This window comes from Salvelinus alpinus, chromosome 17 (assembly GCF_045679555.1).
Source record: "Salvelinus alpinus chromosome 17, SLU_Salpinus.1, whole genome shotgun sequence".
NCBI lineage: Eukaryota > Metazoa > Chordata > Actinopteri > Salmoniformes > Salmonidae > Salvelinus > Salvelinus alpinus.
The window spans coordinates 46,128,533-46,140,215 of record NC_092102.1 but is presented as its reverse complement, the minus strand read 5'-3'; positions in this window follow the sequence as shown (position 1 = coordinate 46,140,215).

Below are 11,683 nucleotides of genomic sequence, written 5' to 3'. Positions count from 1 at the left end.
TAAATAAATAATTATTTGTGTTTTTTATACCCGTATCAAGTAATCTCACAATTTGAGAGGATTAGCAAACTTGCTCAGAAGGTGAAAAAGGTATTTTGAGGTTTTAAAGACGAGCCTACTGATTGGGTATTTCTCTAAATGTTTTTGAATCATACCAGGTATCACTCTTTTAGTTACAAATGGGGTGGAGTGTGGACACAATTATCCAGGTTCCCTCCTAGCTCTACGTGAGATGAACTATGAATCAGAATCGTGTGATAACACATCGCCAGTCACAATTACAGTGATTGCTGTAGGACATACAGTACCAGTCAAAAGTTTGGACACACCTACTCATTCAAGGGTTTTTCTTTATTTTGACTATTTTCTACATTGTAGGATAATAGTGAAGACATCAAAACCATGAAATAACACATACGGAATCATGTAGTAACCAAAAAAAGTGTTCAACAAATCAAAATATATTTTAATATTTTAGATTATTCAAAGTAGCCACCCTTTGCCTTGAAGACAGCTTTGCACACTCTTGGCATTCTCTCAACCAGCTTCATGAGGAATGCTTTTCCAACAGTATTGAAGGAGTTCCCACATATGCTGAGCACTTAATGGCTGCTTTTCCTTCACTCTGTAGTCCAACTCATCCCAAACCATCTCAATTGGGTTGAGGTCAGGTGATTGTGGAGGCCAGGTCATCTGATGCAGCACTCCATCATTCTCCTTCTGGTCAAATAGCCACTACACAGCCTGGAGATGTGTGGTCATTGTCCTGTTGAATAACAAATGATACTCCCACTAAGCGCAAATCAAATGGGATGGCATATCGCTGCAGAATGCAGTGGTAGCCATGCTGGTTAAGTGTGCTTGAATTCTAAATAAATCACTGACAGTGTCACAAGAAAAGCATCCCCACACCATCACACATCCTCCTCTTCCATGCTTCACAGTGGGAACCACACATGCTGAGATCATCTGTTCACCTACTCCGCGTCTCACAAAGACACGGAGGTTGGAACCAAAAATCTAATATTTGGACTCATCAGATCAAAGGACAAATTTCCACCTGTCTAATGTTCATTGCTCGTGTTTCTTGGCCCAAGCAAGTCTCCCCTTATTATTGTTGTCCTTTAGTAGTGGTTTCTTTGCAGCAATTCGACTATAAAGGCCTGATTCATGCAGTCTCCTCTGAACAGTTGAACAGTTGATGTGTCTGTTGCTTGAACTATGAAGCATTTCTTTGGGCTGCAATCTGAGGTGCAGTTAACTCTAATGAACTTATTCTCTGCAGCAGAGGTAACTCTGGGTCTTCCATTCCTGTGGCGGTCCTCATGAGAGCCAGTTTCATCATAGTGCTTGATGGTTTTAGTGACTGCATTTGAAGAAACTTCAAAAATTCTTGACATTTTCAGGATTGAAAGTAATGATGGACTTGTTTCTCTTTGCTTATGTGAGCTGATTTTGCCATAATATGGACTTTGTCTTTTACCAAATAGGGCTATCTTCTGTATACGACTCCTACCTTGTCACAACCCAACTGATTGGCTCAAACACATTAAGAAGGAAAGAAATTCCACAAATGACCTTTTAACAAGGCACACCTGGTTAATTGAAATGTATTCATGGTGACTTCCTCATGAAGCTGGTTGAGAGAATGCCAAGTGTGTGCAAAGCTGTCTTCAAGGTAAAGGATGGCTGTTTTGAAGAATCTCAAATATAACATATATCTGGATTTGTTTAACACTTTTTTGGTTACTACATGATTCCATATGTGTTATTTCATAGTTTTGATGTCTTCACTATTATTCTACAATGTAGAAATAAATAGTAAAAATAAAGAAAATCCCCGTAATGAGTAGGTGTGTCCAAACCTTTGGCTGGTACTGTACTTTTTCTGATTGGAAAAAAAACATGACACTTTGCTCGCTGTGAAAGCAATATTATGAGAAATTCACCAATTTATGTCAACTCAACTAACTTGACTTTCGGCTGTGGTCATGAGGTTTTAAACAGTGATGTGTGAGGGTTGGGTTGTGACGTAGTTGGGACGTAGGGCGCAAGTTGGGACGTAGGGCGCACTGCAGGACAGCAACAGCTATGCATGTTGATTACCTGGGAATATGATAAAGAACACAATGACCCCCCCCCCCCCTGTCTCTTAGCCCAACAATGCTGCTGGGCCACAAAACTATAGAGAGTTTCCTGATTCCTGAACTTCTTGAACACTGGACAGAACGGGTTGAACAACTAAACACTTTGTCCGTCCCTTTTTGTCAGTCGTTCTCCACCCTGATGGCTACCGCAGACACACAGAAACTCAACTAGAGAGTGATAGGAAACCCACTGGGCACAAACTGGTTGGATTAACGTCGTTTCTAGATATTGACGTGAATGATGGCAAGTGGGAAGACTGCATGGTGCCAGTATTGACCAACCCTCTGAGACAGATCTATGACCATCACATATGACAAACACAAACCTCATCTGACTTACAGTAGCATAATGGAAATAAGCCTCGTCTTTTTATCCTTGCTAATGTTTTATCTATGTAATGTTGTCTCCGACTGGAGCCGCCTATTACAGGTAATCGTCAAATACATTCATGAGAGTATAGCCACTTGAACGTGCACTGTTATTGATAACTAGTCTGTTAGTTGCTTATTGATAATCAAGAAAAGGAACCCGATCGGAGATCAGCTAATCTCTGATAATGGGACACAAAGATGTCAAGAGTCCAGTGAGCGAGGCACTTCAACACTTCAACTCTCCACTAGAGGTCCCAGTCTGACCTCTTTACACAGAACCAGAGAGAGAGAGAGAGGAGAGATCGAGAGAGAGAGGAGAGATCGAGAGAGAGAGAGAGATCGAGAGAGAGAGAGAGAGAGAGAGAGAGAGAGAGAGAGAGAGAGAGAGAGAGAGAGAGAGAGAGAGAGAGAGAGAGAGAGAGAGAGAGAGAGAGAGAGAGAGAGAGGGAGAGAGAGTAGGAGAGAGAGAGAGAGAGAGAAGAGAGAGAAGAGAGAGAAGAGAGAGAAGAGAGAGAGAGAGAGCGAGAGAGAGAGAGAGATGTGTGTGTTTGGGCTGAATGGGCCTACTCTTTCTGACCAGGCCTGGAATAACGACCCAGTTACCTCTTGTCCTGTGTAGACTGATCCAAAGGTCATAGGTCAAGCATGCAATCTACTGCTGGCTCTCTCTTTTTCTCTCTCTTTTCTCTCTGCCCCTCCCCCTCTCTAGCTGTGAGATGTTTCTTTCAGAGTTATAGGAAACACTTGATAAGATTATAATTTTCTGAACTTTTGCATGTTTTTGATCCTGAACGTAAAAAAAAAATGAAAAAGCTACAAATTTGAAGTTTTGGAATACCATGGTCAAAGTCCAGACCTAATCCCAATTGAGATGTTGTGGCAGGATTTGAAACGAGCAGTTCATGCTTGAAAACCCACAAATATCGCTGAGTTCCAGCAGTTCTGCATGGAAGAGTGGTCCACAATTCCTCCACAGCGACGTGAGAGACTGATCAACAACTACAGGAAGCGGTTGGTTGCAGTCATTGTAGCTAAAGGTGGAACAACCACTTATTGAGTGTAAGGGGGCAATACCTTTTTCAAACAGGTAAATTGGGTGTTGGATAACTTTCATAATTAATTAAATAAAGAAATAAAGTATATATATATATATACACATTTGTAGTATTTGTAATCTCAGGTTTCCTTTATTTAATATTAGGTTTAGGTTGAAGATCTGATACGTCAGTTTAAAACAATATGCAAAAATATAAAAAAGAAAATAATAATACAAAATTGAGAAAATCAAATACTTTTTCACAGCCCTGTATGAGGGCCTGATAACATTCTTCCCCGTGATAACACACACAGGGTAGAATGTGAAGTGGCTCTCCAAATCAAGTGCCTTGGCTATTGCACTGATACCTTTACCTTGACAGAACCCTTGTCCTTTGTACTCGTGGTTAAACAGGACGTGCAGTCAATGAGGGATATGAGTAACACGACTAAACAGAGGTACAACTTCACAACCATATCAGAATAAGTGTGTTTTACGGGGTGAGTCTGTCTCAAGGGTTTGCTATGTTAAAACAACAGAGAGCAGAGACCATACCCTGCAATGTAGTGGACTGTCTGCCTCTGTCAGTCTGTCTGAATCAGTTTCTACAATAAACTTTCTCTGAATTTTGACAAGAATTACAACATTTGTGACCTCTAGGAAATGTAAAAACTCACGCAGTCTTCAAAATCTGTTCTAACTAAAATGAATGTCTTCTCCCTCTCACATGTTATCAACGATCATTACCTTGACCTACGTATGTGTCATTAAAACATTCACACAGTCATAAATCACACAAACGGACTGTATTTACAGCCAGGACCAGATCTCAGGTCAATCGGTTTAGACGTACAGGACACAGAGCAGGTTAAACGTCCACGTGAAGGGAGTCGCTCCAGTCAAATCCTATGGACATTTTCACTTATCTAACTCCTTTGTGAGATAAAGAGAGAACAACAATCTGACATTAAAGAGAAGCACATTTCCAACAAGTCTTCTATCTGCAGGTTGGCTGGTAAACCACCCTGGGGTGGTTGTCCTCAGACCGGGGAACAAATCACATTGCTTAGTGCACCCAGTCGGACAGTCACCCTCCGAGAACAGCTCACCTCTGCAGCTTAAATCACTGGTGGGAGGGATACTACTCCAGGACTCCTCTGTCCTCTACCCACCTCCGAGCTGTAGCTATGGCTATATCAGTGGACACGCACAAACATCGAACACACACACACATGCACACATGCACGCACACACAAATGCACACACACACACACACACACACGCACACCGCATCCAGTCTCCCGGGTATAGATAAGACTTCAGAGGAGAAGGCAGATTTACAAGACACCCCAGAGGGCCTTTCAAATACTGCTGAGGAAATGTTTACGCAACATCATCTATGTCAGGCGCAAGGGGGTGGAAAAACATGCCTCTCAGTGCAGAACTGGACAGTCTGGAGATTGATACCTATGAATCTAACAGCAAGGTCTATTTCACTACAAGGACTTTCATGGGCGTGTTAAAATCAGTCCTGGACTGTCAGCTGCACTTTGGAAATATTAAACATAAATCTCCACTGAGGCTTAAACTGACACTGTTAGTCACTCTAATACACTGAGGCTGTTAGTCATTCTAATACACTGAGGCGGTTAGTCATTCTAATACACTGAGGCTGTTAGTCATTCTAATACACTGAGGCTGTTAGTCATTCTAATACACTGAGGCTGTTAGTCACTCTAATACACTGAGGCTGTTAGTCACTATAATACACTTACGCTGTTAGTCAGTCTAATACACTGAGGCTGTTAGTCACTCTAAAACACTGACTCTGTTAGTCATTCTAATACACTGAGGCTGTTACTCACTCTAATACCCTGACACGGTTAGTCACTCTAATACACTGAGGCTGTTAGTCATTCTAATACACTGAGGCTGTTAGTCATTCTAATACACTGAGGCTGTTAGTCACTCTAATACACTGAGGCTGTTAGTCATTCTAATACACTGAGGCTGTTAGTCACTCTAATACACTGAGGCTGTTAGTCATTCTAATACACTGAGGCTGTTAGTCATTCTAATACACTGAGGCTGTTAGTCATTCTAATACACTGAGGTTGTAAGTCACTCTAATACACTGACGCTGCTAGTCACTCTAATACACTGAGGCTGTTAGTCATTCGAAAACACTGAGGCTGTTAGTCACTCTAATACACTGACGCTGTTAGTCATTCTAATACACTGAGGCTGTTAGTACCTCTAATACACTGAGGCTGTTAGTCATTCTAATACACTGACTCTGTTAGTCACTCTAATACACTGACACAGTTAGTCATTCTAATACACTGAGGCTGTTAGTACCTCTAATACACTGACGCTGTTAGTCACTCTAATACACTGACGCTGTTATTCACTCTAATACACTGAGGCTGTTAGTCACTCTAATACACTGAGACTGTTAGTCACTCTAATACACTGACGCTGTTAGTCATTCAAAAAAACTGAGGCTGTTAGTCATTCTAATACACTGAGGCTGTTAGTCATTCTAATACACTGAGGCTGTTAGTCATTCTAATACACTGAGGCTGTTAGTCACTATAATACACTTACGCTGTTAGTCAGTCTAATACACTGAGGCTGTTAGTCACTCTAAAACACTGACTCTGTTAGTCATTCTAATACACTGAGGCTGTTACTCACTCTAATACCCTGACACGGTTAGTCACTCTAATACACTGAGGCTGTTAGTCACTCTAATACACTGAGGCTGTTAGTCATTCTAATACACTGAGGCTGTTAGTCACTCTAATACACTGATGCTGTTAGTCACTCTAATACACTGAATCTGTTAGTCACTCTAATACACTGACTATGTTAGTCACTCTAATACACTGACACTGTTAGTCACTCTAATACACTGACGCTGTTAGTCACTCTAATACACTGACTCTGTTCGTCACTCTAATAAACGAACTCTGTTAGTCACTCTAATACACTGACACGGTTAGTCACTCTAATACACTGAGGCTGTTAGTCACTCTAATACACTGAGGCTGTTAGTCACTCTATTACACTGATGCTGTTAGTCACTCTAATACACTGAATCTGTTAGTCACTCTAATACACTGACTATGTTAGTCACTCTAATACACTGACACTGTTAGTCACTCTAACACACTGACGCTGTTAGTCACTCTAATACACTGACTCTGTTCGTCACTCTAATACACTGAGGCTGTTAGTCACTCTAATACCCTGACACGGTTAGTCACTCTAATACACTGAGGCTGTTAGTCACTCTAATACACCAACTCTGTAAGTCACTCTAATACACTGACACTGTTAGTCATTCTAATACACTGATGCTGTTAGTCACTCTAATACACTGAAGCTGTTAGTCACTCTAATACACTGAGGCTGTTAGTCATTCTAATACACTGACGCTGTTAGTCACTCTAATACACTGACACGGTTAGTCACTTTTAAACACTGAGGCTGTTAGTCACTCTAATACACTGACTCTGTTAGTCACTCTAATACACTGAGGCTGTTAGTCATTCTAATACACTGACACTGTTTGTCATTCTAATACACTGACGCTGTTAGTCACTTTAATACACCGACACTGTTATTCACTCTAATACACTGACTCTGTTAGTCACTCTAATACACTGAGGCTGTTAGTCACTCTAATACACTGAGGCTGTTAGTCACTCTAATACACTGAGGCTGTTAGTCACTCTAATACACTGATGCTGTTAGTCACTCTAATACACTGACTATGTTAGTCACTCTAATACACTGACTCTGTTAGTCACTCTAATACACTGATTCTGTTAGTCATTCTAATACACTGACACTGTTAGTCACTCTAATACACTGACTCTGTTTGTCACTCTAATACACTGAGGCTGTTAGTCACTCTAATACCCTGACACGGTTAGTCACTCTAATACACTGAGGCTTTTAGTTACTCTAATACACTTACGCTGTTAGTCAGTCTAATACACTGAGGCTGTTAGTCACTCTAATACACTGACTCTGTTAGTCATTCTAATACACTGAGGCTGTTAGTCACTCTAATACCCTGACACGGTTAGTCACTCTAATACACTGAGGCTGTTAGTCACTCTAATACACTGACACTGTTAGTCACTCTAATACACTGAGGCTGTTAGTCACTCTAATACACTGATGCTGTTACTCACTCTAATACACTGAGGCTGTTAGTCACTATAATACACTGACTCCGTTAGTCACTCTAATAAACTAACTCTGTTAGTCACTCTAATACACTGACACGGTTAGTCACTCTAATACACTGAGGATGTTAGTCACTCTAATACACTGACTCTGTTAGTCACTCTAATACACTGATGCTGTTAGTCATTCTAATACACTGACTCTGTTTGTCACTCTAATACACTGAGGCTGTTAGTCACTCTAATACCCTGGCACGGTTAGTCACTCTAATACACTAAGGCTGTTAGTCACTCTAATACACCGACTCTGTTAGTCAGTCTAATACACCGAGGCTGTTAGTTACTCTAATACACTGAATCTGTTTGTCACTCTAATACACTGAGGCTGTTAGTCACTCTAATACCCTGACAAGGTTAGTCACTCTAATACACTGAGGCTGTTAGTACTCTAATACACTGACGCTGTTAGTCACTCTAATACACTGAGGCTGTTATTCACTCTAATACACTGACACGGTTAGTCACTTTAATACACTGAGGCTGTTAGTCACTCTAATACACTGAGGCTGTTAGTCATTCTAATACACTGACGCTGTTAGTCACTCTAATACACTGACACGGTTAGTCACTTTAATACACTGAGGCTGTTAGTACCTCTAATACACTGAGGCTGTTAGTAATTCTAATACACTGACTCTGTTAGTCACTCTAATACACTGACTCTGTTAGTCATTCTAATACACTGAGGCTGTTAGTCATTCTAATACACTGACGCTGTTAGTCACTCTAATACACTGACACAGTTAGTCACTTTAATACACTGACGCTGTTAGTCACTCTAATACACTGAGGCTGTTAGTCACTCTAATACACTGAGGATGTTAGTCACTCTATTACACTGAGGCTGTTAGTCACTCTAATACACTGAGGCTGTTAGTCACTCTAATACACTGAGGCTGTTAGTCACTCTAATACACTGAGGCTGTTAGTCACTCTAATACACTGAGGCTGTTAGTCACTCTAATACACTGAGGCTGTTAGTCACTCTAATACACTGAGGCTGTTAGTCACTCTAATACACTGAGGCTGTTAGTCACTCTAATACACTGAGGCTATTAATCACTCTAATACACTGAGGCTGTTAGTCATTCTTATACACTGATGCTGTTAGTCATTCTAATACACCGACGCTGTTAGTCACTCTAATACACTGAGGCTGTTAGTCACTCTAATACACTGATGCTGTTAGTCATTCTAATACACTGTGGCTGTTAGTCACTCTAATACTGTGAGGTTGTTAGTCACTCTAATACACCGACTCTGTTAGTCACTCTAATTCCTTGACGCTGTTAGTCACTCTAATACACTGACACTGTTAGTCACTCTAATACACTGAGGCTGTTAGTCACTCTAATACACTGACTCCGTTAGTCACTCTAATAAACTAACTCTGTTAGTCACTCTATTACACTGACACGGTTAGTCACTCTAATACACTGAGGATGTTAGTCACTCTAATACACTGACTCTGTTAGTCACTCTAATACACTGACGCTGTTAGTCATTCTAATACACCGACTCTGTTTGTCACTCTAATACACTGAGGCTGTTAGTCACTCTAATACCCTGGCACGGTTAGTCACTCTAATACACTGAGGCTGTTAGTCACTCTAATACACTGACTCTGTTAGTCACTCTAATACACTGACGCTGTTAGTCACTCTAATACACTGACTCTGTTAGTCACTCTAATACACTGAGGCTGTTAGTCACTCTAATACCCTGACACGGTTAATCACTCTAATACACTGACGCTGTTAGTCATTCTAATACACCGACTCTGTTTGTCACTCTAATACACTGAGGATGTTAGTCACTCTAATACACTGACGCTGTTAGTCACTCTAATACACTGAGGCTGTTAGTCATTCTAATACACTGAGGATGTTAGTCACTCTAATACACTGACTCTGTTAGTCACTCTAATACACTGATGCTATTAGTCATTCTAATACATTGTGGCTGTTAGTCACTCTAATACACCGACTCTGTTAGTCACTCTAATTCCTTGACGCTGTTAGTCACTCTAATACACTGACACTGTTCGTCACTCTAATACACTGACTCTGTTAGTCACTCTAATACCTTTATGTTGTTAGTCACTCTAATACACTGACACTGTTAGTCACTCTAATACCCTGACACTGTTAGTCACTCTAATACCCTGATGCTGATAGTCTTTCTAATACACTGATGCTGTTAGTCACTCTAATACACTGATGCTGTTAGTCACTCTAATACACTGACTCTGTTAGTCACTCTAATACACTGAGGATGTTAGTCACTCTAATACACTGACTCTGTTAGTCTCTCTAATACCCTGACACGGTTAGTCACTCTAATACACTGAGGCTGTTAGTCTCTCTAATACCCTGACACGGTTAGTCACTCTAATACACTGACGATGTTAGTCACTCTAATAGACTGACTCTGTTAGTCACTCTAATAGACTGACTCTGTTAGTCATTATAATACACTGACACTGTTAGTCACTCTAATACACTGACTCTGTTAGTCACTCTAATACACTGACTCTGTTAGTCACTCTAATACACTGACGCTGTTAGTCAATCTAATACACTGACTGTTAGTCACTCTAATACACTGAGGCTGTTAGTCACTCTAATACCCTGACAAGGTTAGTCACTCTAATACACTGAGGCTGTTAGTCACTCTAATACACCGAGGCTGTTAGTCACTCTAATACACTGACACTGTTAGTCACTCTAATACACTGACTCTGTTAGTCACTCTAATACACTGAGGCTGTTAGTCACTCTAATACCCTGACACGGTTAGTCACTCTAATACACTGAGGCTGTTAGTCACTCTAATACACTGAGGCTGTTAGTCACTCTAATACACTGACGCTGTTAGTCACTCTAATACACTGAGGCTGTTAGTCACTCTAATACACTGACGCTGTTAGTCACTCTAATACACTGATGCTGTTAGTCACTCTAATACACTGAGGCTGTTAGTCACTCTAATACACTGACTCTGTTAGTCACTCTAATACACTGAGGCTGTTAGTCACTCTAATACCCTGACACGGTTAGTCACTCTAATACACTGATGCTGTTAGTCACTCTAATACACTGAGGCTGTTAGTCACTCTAATACACTGACTCTGTTAGTCACTCTAATACACTGACATGGTTAGTCACTCTAATACACTGACTCTGTTAGTCACTCTAATACACTGACTCTGTTAGTCACTCTAATACACTGGCTCTGTTAGTCACTCTAATACACTGACACTGTTAGTCACTCTAATACACTGACACTGTTAGTCACTCTAATACACTGACTCTGTTAGTTACTCTAATACACTGACACGGTTAGTCACTCTAATACACTGAGGCTGTTAGTCACTCTAATACACTGACTCTGTTAGTCACTCTAATACACTGACTCTGTTAGTCACTCTAATACACTGACATGGTTAGTCACTCTAATACACTGAGGATGTTAGTCACTCTAATACACTGACTCTGTTAGTCACTCTAATACACTGACGATGTTAGTCACTCTAATACACTGACTCTGTTAGTCACTCTAATACCTTGATGCTGTTAGTCACTCTAATACACTGACACTGTTCGTCACTCTAATACACTGACTCTGTTAGTCACTCTAATACACTGTACGCTGTTAGTCACTCTAATTCACTGACACTGTTCGTCACTCTAATACCCTGACACTGGTAGTCACTCTAATACACTGACGCTGTTAGTCACTCTAATACACTGACTCTGTTAGTCACTCTAATACACTGACTCTGTTAGTCACTCTAATACACTGACTCTGTTAGTCACTCTAATACACTGACTCTGTTAGTCACTCTAATACACTGACACTGTTAGTCA